This window comes from Wasmannia auropunctata, unplaced genomic scaffold, assembly GCF_000956235.1.
Source record: "Wasmannia auropunctata unplaced genomic scaffold, wasmannia.A_1.0 LD336078.1, whole genome shotgun sequence".
NCBI classification, from domain to species: Eukaryota; Metazoa; Arthropoda; class Insecta; order Hymenoptera; family Formicidae; genus Wasmannia; species Wasmannia auropunctata.
This window is the reverse complement of record NW_012026812.1, coordinates 4,648,606-4,654,900: the sequence shown is the minus strand read 5'-3', so window position 1 is coordinate 4,654,900 and position 6,295 is coordinate 4,648,606.

Sequence of the window (6,295 nt, the reverse complement as noted above, 5' to 3'; positions counted from 1 at the left end):
GAACCAAAACCCATTGGTTTTGTGCGGAATCCTTTAGAAAATGAGATAAAGATTTAGATAATTGTTTTTATTATTTAGAAGAAAAATATATTTATATCAGTGATTAATAAAAACTCAAAAAAGTAGAAATAAATATCTCGACCATGTGATTAATATCAAAAGATATAGTATAGATAAGATAAGTAAATATAAAATTTATTCAATCTAAGATTGGTATTCATAGTCAGTTCTTATTTCAAGACCTTAAATAATGTTTTGAGATGCTAATATAGCTTTATAATTAGCTCATGACTCTTAAGGCAGTGTTAAATATAAGACTTGATCATGAATACCTAACAGCTGATGAGAAAAGGCCTAATATTTACTGATCAATCGACACATTTATATAGAACGTTACGATTTGTCACTAGTATTAAAACGAAATCAGTTTCTTATATTTGCTATTTTCGGTAATAAAAAAAATCTTACCTAGTAACAACAGGAGTTTTTAAATAGACACCATAAATGTCCTTTATTTTATCAGCCATTTGTGTAGATTGATTTTGTTTATTCCAAAATTTTATTAGTTTGGCAAATGTCATTCTATATATTTTCTTGTATACCATATTATTGTCTAATGCTTTCTCAGAATCTTTTACCGCAATAAGATTCAATATGTAACTCACATATCTATGATGTGGTGGAAGAGTAATATTTTCTGCATCTAGATTTTCCACATCCATAATTAAAAGATCACATAGGCTATGAAATTCTATAGTAATCTCTTTATTATTTTTATCCTTTTGGAAACTTCTAAAATGAGTAGTAATTTTTATTTATAAATTATATTACAATATTTTATATGTGAATTATATTTTATTAAATTATATCTATTGTTTATGTTTTAGTTTTATTAATTATATAAATACATGTATGTTAATTTAAGAAGCTTTTCTATGTAAATATAATATTTATGTATACATTATATTAATAAAGAAACATGTAGTATAAACAAATTTTATAAGTATGTAAAATATATTTAAAATACAAATTTATCGAAAGAATTTAACAAAATTTGATTCATTGTCAGTTGTTGTGCCACATATTTTATTTTGGATGTGGTATTCGAGAAAGATTGAATTAATTGCTTGAACTAAAACATCGTAGTATGTCTATCTGTCTCATCCTACGACAAGCCAATGCAGCTGATTCTCTCTCTAAAGTTTCGGGGTTTATCCAATGTACCGTTATTTCTAAGTAACTTCTACAAATGTAAATTTTAATAATTAAAATATTAAAAAACTTATATATATTTTGATATTCATTGCTAGTATTTAAAATCTATATTAGATCTAATCTAATCTAATCTAATCGATGTAACATACACTATAGAGTTTGACTACTTACAGTAAATATTGGAATTTTTCTGTATAAAATAGATTAGATTAGATCTAATATAGATTTTCAATACTAGCAATGAATATCAAAAAATATATATTTTTTTATCGGAAAAATTCCGATATTTACTGCAAGTAGTCAAAATCTATAATGTATGTTACATAGATACACAAAGCTAATCAGTATCCTAGAGCAAAGAATTTATTAAAATTATATAATTTAATAAATTAAATTGTATTTATTTACCTTTTTGTTTTGCTTCACAAATCCGCTGTTGTCGTAACTAATTGTATTTGAAGCGATCAGCGATAGCGATTCTCCCGAGGGAGGATTGATGGGAGTGGTTGAAAATAAACTGAGGAAAAGCTTGACTGCAGTTTACTTCGTTGTTTTATTTCCCAATAAAACAGAATACAAAAGCGCGGGCGGCAATCTGCCGTTAGTCGAGTCCGAGAAGCTACGGACAGCGGTACGCGAGCACGCGGTTGTTGCCACGCGGACAATTGCAGAGTGCGAGGGGCGGCACTGGCGCTCCGGTTTTTAAGCCCCCCGATCTTCCGGAAGATTCGCACGATTAGTTGGCACTTTTGAGCAGCAATAGTTGTTTGTCTCGATTAGTGGAATTCCCGAAGATAGGGGCGGTAAAGACTCCGTTTTGCGAGCTCAACCGCGTCGCCTTTGAATCTCATAGGGAGATCGGCGCCGCGGCCGAGCCCCGTGACTCGTCGCGTCGCTCACGGGCGAGCGCGCCAAGTCGGCGAGCGCGAGCCATTTGAGAGACGATGTCGGCACTCAATCGCGAATATTTCCGAACAGTATTTCAGTTATTTTTTTCAAGAACAAATTTCTGTTAAAATTTCTGCGTTTTATGGATTCACGTTTAACACAAAAAACCGTGTATTCTCGTTAAATATTTCACGGAGTATAATTGACTCTTGTGCTTTACTCTCCATATGAATTCGATTAACTATTTCCTTTACGTCTTGTATAGAATCGTGCCTCTTTAATAATATATCTAAATGACGTTTCGTTTTATACATTGGTTGTTTCGTTATTTTTCCAATTATATCCAGTGTTTTTCTCACATCAGTACATTCGAGATTTGTTTTATCTTGAACAACTATGCACAATTGTGCTCTCAATTGGGCCATCACCAGTTTTTTGCCATCGCGATCGTCAAACTTTTTGATAATGTTTTGTAAGAGATCTATTAGCTCGAAATCAGTAAGATTTTTAAAATGACGTCGGAAATGACTTATCACGTCTTTAAAATAATTACTTTGCGAAGACATGTAAGACTGAAAGCAAGTATCACATGTAATAAGATAAGAAGTAGTGTTTCCTTTTCCAGGTACTGCTGATATTGTTATTATTTTTTTATCTGATTGTGCCATTTTAATGCCAACGTCAGGCAGAGCGGCAACGATGACAAAAAATCTACTGCAGAGGATGAAAGAGAAAGTCTCCGCTGCCGCTCCAGCGAACACTCCGTGACGATACAAACTTACTTCTTCGTTGCCACTTTAGTAATATATCTAAATGACGTTTCGTTTTATACATTAGTTGTTTCGTTATTTTTCCAATTTTATCCAGTGTTTTTCTCACATCAGTACATTCGAGATTTGTTTTATCTTGAACAACTATGCACAATTGTGCTCTCAATTGGGCCATCAGCAGTTTTTTGCCATCGCGATCGTCAAACTTTTTGATATTGTTTTGTAAGAGATCTATTAGCTCGAAATCATTAAGATTTTTAAAATGACGTCGGAAATGACTTATCACGTCTTTAAAATAATTACTTTGCGAAGACATGTAAGACTGAAAACAAGAATCACATGTAATAAGATAAGAAGTAGTATTTCCTTCTCCAGGTACTGCTGATATTGTTAAGTTTTTTTTTATCTAATTGTGCCATTTTAATGCCAACGTCAGGCAGAGCGGCAACGATGATAAAAAATCTAAGTGTCGGTCCACAACCTTGCTTTAAGACTAAACCATTGTCTTTAAGCCGTAAGTTGTAAAGCCGTAAATCGTAGTCCTTAAATAACTCTTAAAGACGGTAATCCACAATGCAAGACGTAAAGCGTTAAACATAACGTATATCAGCCAATCAGAAAAGAATAATTTAGAGCTGCGCACAACGAAGATGCGACAGTCCGTAGTGCAGTGCTATATGCGAGATGGATGAAAATATCTTTCTGTTAACAATGTTTTATTCGTGGTATGTGCACTTGTTGCAAATATATATAATAAAAAAACAGAGAAAAAAATATCGAAATCGACGGTGGTGGGTGCGTCCATGTAATCGAAATCGCCACATTGAGGGCTCTTGCATAAATTGTTAAGTATATACATTTCAGCACATAGACAAACTTCAACATACCTGATGACATTCCACAGTGTACTTTAATCATATTCCAGGTATCTTTTTTTACTTCCTGGTTTTTATAATCTCGGTGTTTCTTGTCGTACAACACCGGGTTCTCTTTTAGTAAAGCGACAAGAACCTCGTCTTGGAGCGTTTCCTCTGTCGCGCCTTCTATGCTCGTGACGCTCGTATTTTCCATTGTCACAACACTTTATTTCTAACTCACTTTTTATTAATTTACTTAAAAAAGTTATTAACGAAAATTGCATCTCTATGCAAGCAATGCCTTGTTGACAAGGCACAAGACAATCTGATTGGCTGAGGATAATATGTCGGCCGAAAGCTTTATGCCTTAACGCCGTAAGAATTGGGTTTTGCGCATTTCGCTTACATCTAACGGTTAAAGACTAAAGATTGTGCGGAAGCAATTTAAAGACAGGAATTACGTCACTTAACGCTCACGGCTTACGGCTTACGGCCTCTTAAAGCAAGGTTGTGGACCGACACTAATGCAGAGGATGAAAGAGAAAGTCTCCGCTGCCGCTCCAGCGAACGCTCCGTGACGATACAAACTCACTTCTTCATTGTAACGTACATTTGACAAGTACATTTTTCTTTTAATGTTTTTTTGCACATTATACGAATGTGTGAAGGAAGTCCATTCTTTTCAAAGTGATAAATGTTGAACTATCTATAATGGAAAGTGATTGATTATTTTTAATAATAAATTGTAATATTGTTTTATCCAATATTTTTTTAGTAGCCGTCGAGCTTGCAGAACCCCATTTTTTCAATATGTGGTATTTATTTGGAACAGTATTTCTACTATTTTCATTTAAATGTTTCTTTGACAATTTTTTTTCTTTGTCAATGACATCTAACATATGTGAATGTTTTGCCTACAAATAATTAAATATTATTTAAATTAAAAAACTTTATTTACTCAAACCAACATTTTGATACCTACTACGTTATATATTTTTGATTTAAGGTTGAGTGTTTCACTTAATTGTGCAGATTCCATGGAAATCTAAAGGTTTAATTTAAAAAAATTTAAAAAGTTTTTAATTTTTTGTTATTATACTATTTATAGCCATTATTTACTAGCCATTTTTAATTAGTATTTATTATTATTTATCGAAATTATATATGTATGTACACTCACCCGCAAAAAAAGCGGTACACTGAAAAATTAGGCAGAATTTACCAAATTTCAAATGGTCATAACTTGGTAAATAATAAATATAAAAATATGTTTAAAAAAAGTAAATGAAGCTTGAAGTGTCCACTTTAAGAATATTTAAACGGCAATTATAAGCGGTAATTTTTTTCAAAATGGCGGATGACAAAATGAGAAGATGTCAAATTCTCCAGGATCAACGGCGTGGACGTGGCAGGATTCTGATCCCGTGTGTGTGTGTGTGTATGGATGTGGGGAATGATAACGCCAAGAACAGGATACACACACACACACACACACGCACACGCACACGCACACGCGCACGCGCAGGCGCACACACACACACACACACACACACACACACACACACAAAATGAAATTTAATTCCGACCCGTCAACTCTATGCAGTTCACATTGGGATGATTTACAACCATAACTTGATGCGGTACCTAACAGCGGTATTTTAAATTTGAAATAACTCATTGAAAAATGATTGTATCAATCTCCGTAAAAGCATTTTAAAGATAAAATTCCATACTTTCATGTGCATTTTGTCCCATTAAGCTGCGATACCTGGTTCACGCCGTGTATTGTCACAAACTTGCACCTTTGATTACAAATTTTACATCTTTTTATTTCGTCATCCGCCATTTTGAAAAAAATTACTGCTAATTGCCGTTCAAATATTTTTTAAGTGAACACTTTGAGCTTCATTTTCTTTTTTTAAACATATTTTTATCTTCATTATTTACCAAGTTATAATCATTTGAAATTGGAGTAAATTTTGCCTAATTTTTCAGTGTACCGCTTTTCTACGGGTGAGTGTATATACGTAATGACTATAATCGAGGTATGAGATAAGGAATACTAAAAAAAAACTTGACAATATTGAATTGTAGCAGAGCTACTGTAATTCCGACATTTTTATTTTAAATCTGTATTCTGCTAACGATGGCGTTGACGTTGCGCTGTGGCATGCCGGTCGCACAATCGAGTTGCTTTATTGGCTCGTACACATATAGAAAGATGATTAGTCGCTAGGTAAGACCGACGCAACACCACGCAGTCTTTCTCACCGGAAGAGAAAGCCTCGTGGCAGAGAGAGTATTGTGGATAGCAATGGCGTAAGGTTGTACAATTCAGCCAGTCTCGAATAAAACAGCGTATAACGGCAAATACATCTCGGAATTGATTTTTCCTACAATTCCAAGCGTTTAGTTATTCCCGCCGTTTCATATCCTCCCTAGTGGTGTCCCTGACACTTCTAATTCCCTTTCCACTATGCCCTCACGGCAGTAAGCATTCTAAGGAACCATAAATGATTATTCGAGTCGATGAGGCATTCGGAGTAATGTAAGCAAAATAATTAT